The sequence below is a fragment of the Perca flavescens genome, chromosome 13, assembly GCF_004354835.1.
Source record: "Perca flavescens isolate YP-PL-M2 chromosome 13, PFLA_1.0, whole genome shotgun sequence".
In the NCBI taxonomy this organism is placed as follows: domain Eukaryota; kingdom Metazoa; phylum Chordata; class Actinopteri; order Perciformes; family Percidae; genus Perca; species Perca flavescens.
The window spans coordinates 35005571-35008070 of NC_041343.1; the positions used below are offsets into that span (position 1 = coordinate 35005571).

The window sequence follows — 2500 nt, forward strand, 5'->3', positions numbered from 1 at the left end:
GAATGCACTTGGTTTGCTGCTGTATGAGGCCACTCCCAAGCCACGCCTACCCTTTACAGACAGACAGTGAGACGATCAACTCAACAAGTTTATTGTCATTTCAACCATATACACGAAAAAACTTTTCACCGTGGCTCAAGTGGTGTTACACATTTAAAACATGCTTTTTTTTTGCCACAGCTGATACATTATCCGGACTGATCAATAGCTCCAAGGTAAACAGAACTGTGTCCATGGCAACGCTCTGCTATGCATGGCAACGGTGTGTTATCCTTAGCAACGGTCTGTAATAACAGACCGCATTCTACATTATAATTCAACCAAGCCATGTAATAAAAGAAGGCTAACACATAGCTACTAGCATTAGCTCTTGGTGGGCTGTGGTATAAACATCGAGTATAAACACAGCCGTACATTTGCGTGGGATGTAGCTAGAATTGTCGTCATTTTACAGTCACAAACTCCACCAGCAGTTAGCAGTTAGCTGGATACAAATCACCCCATTTCTGCAACAGGCAGTCCGGGGTAACACAGCCCACCTCCACTAGTAGTCTTACCCGGTGACAGAGCAGCAGGCTGGATTGTCCACAGCAATGTTTCCACAACAACAAAAACACAGCACAGCCGTCTCTGAACTCGCGTTGGGAGTTTGGTTGAAGTTGGATGTAGTCCAGTTTGTTTAATGAGTGGACACTTGCAAGCAGGATTGGTGAACAGATGGCCGGCTAGCGTTAGCTTTCCACCGCACACTCTGCTCAACGCCCCCCACTGATGAGGTCTCTTTACCGCCAGAGGCATCGAGCACCACCGCTGGTCTCCGTGTGTGGAGTATTGCGTCTGTAATAAAGCGTCCTGCATATTCTCCCATGTGTTCCAATGTATCCCGGTGGTACACGTGTGCGGCAGTTTGAATGCACATAATAATAAAATTTACGTCGGGATGAACAGTTTCTGCTCCTGCTGAGAAGCTAAGCGAGGATTCAAGATGGCTGACTTTTCCTCGGCAATCTCCGGTAAAAGCCGACAGTCCAACCCCCTTTGGGCTATGCGGAAGTGGCTCCTAATACAGGCTGTAGTCTTTTGCCTCTGGGCAAAAAAGCCTCAGATGACGCAAAAATCATCATTTTGTGTCATCTGAGGCTTTTTTCCAGACCCTCAATACAGAGATCTCCCCTCTCAGGGGGACATGAGGGAGGGAAGCATGGTCATTCAAAAATACTACCAGGTTTCTACTGATACAAAGCTTAATGCTAATCGGTGAAGTTTCCCTTTAAAAGGTGAAACTAAGATATTAGTATAGACTCATTACATGCAAAGCGAGATATTTCAAGCCTTTATTTGTTATAATTGTGATGATTATGGCTGACAGCTTAAGAAAACCCCAAATTCAAAATCTCAGAAAATTAGAATATTGTGAAAAGGTTCAATTTCGTAGGCTCAAAATGTCCAACTCTAATCAGCTAATTAATCCCAACCCCCTGCAAAGAGTTGCTGAGCCTTTCAATGGTCTGTCAGTCTGGTTCAGGAGAACTCAGAGTCACGGGGCAGACCGATGATCACTGGAGGGGACAGCCTCAACAAGGTAACTGCCAAAGAAGCTGGATGTTCTCAAAGCACATGAAGAGAAAGTTCAGTGGAAGGGAAGAGGTGCCCCAGCAGCAGGGATGACCACAGCCTGGAGAGGATGGTTCCACAGCGTGGGGGAGCTGAACCAGGAGTGGCCTGAGGCCAACTAATCGACTAGTTGATTTAATCGACAGGTCTGTACATCTGAGTTTCTCCACTAAGAGTCATGCTAAAAGCACCACTTTAATTCTTGTGTTTACCAGAGATGTGCTCGTACGTTTCTTGGAAATAAGTCATTCAGCATAAAAACAGCATCAGACATGACTAATGGACTACAGAGATCTAAGCTGACTAAGACCAGAACCACCGATTAGTCCACTGATCCACTAAGAGGGAGCAGCGCTAAGTTCCTGCATCAAGAGCCACCACACACAGACGGATCCTGGACATGGATCAACAAGCTGCTCCTGAACAACAAACAAACTCAGCTGGTCTGCTGCTCAGTGGTCCAAAGTCCCCTTTCCTGATGAGAGCTAATGAGGCATCTCGTTGGGAAACCAAGGTCCCAGAGTGTGGAGGAAGAGAGGAGAGGTCTTCAAGTCCAGGGTGAAGTCTCCCCAGTCTGTGTTGATTTGGGGAGCCGTGTCATCTGCTGGTCCGCTGTCCACCGTGCTTCATTAAGTCCAGAGTCTACGCGCCCGTCTACCAGGACACTTTAGACCACTTCAGGCTTCCTTCAGCAGACAAGCTTCATGGAGACGCTGACTTCATCTTCCAGCAGGACTCGGCACCCGCCCACGCTGCCAAAACTACCCAAACCTGGTTCAATGACCATGGGATTACTGTGCTCGACTGGCCAGCAAACTGGCCTGACCTGAACCCCACAGAGAGGCAGAGCCAAGAGAAAGATGAGAGACATGAGACCGAACAAGGC

The 2500-nt window shown here is 47.4% G+C and overlaps 1 protein-coding gene across 1 annotated transcript in view; it reads right to left on the reverse strand.

Moving 5' to 3' along the window:
• chm (CHM Rab escort protein) overlaps positions 1-2500 on the reverse strand; it is a 45183-nt gene that overhangs the window by 29757 nt on the left and 12926 nt on the right. The window lies entirely within an intron of this gene.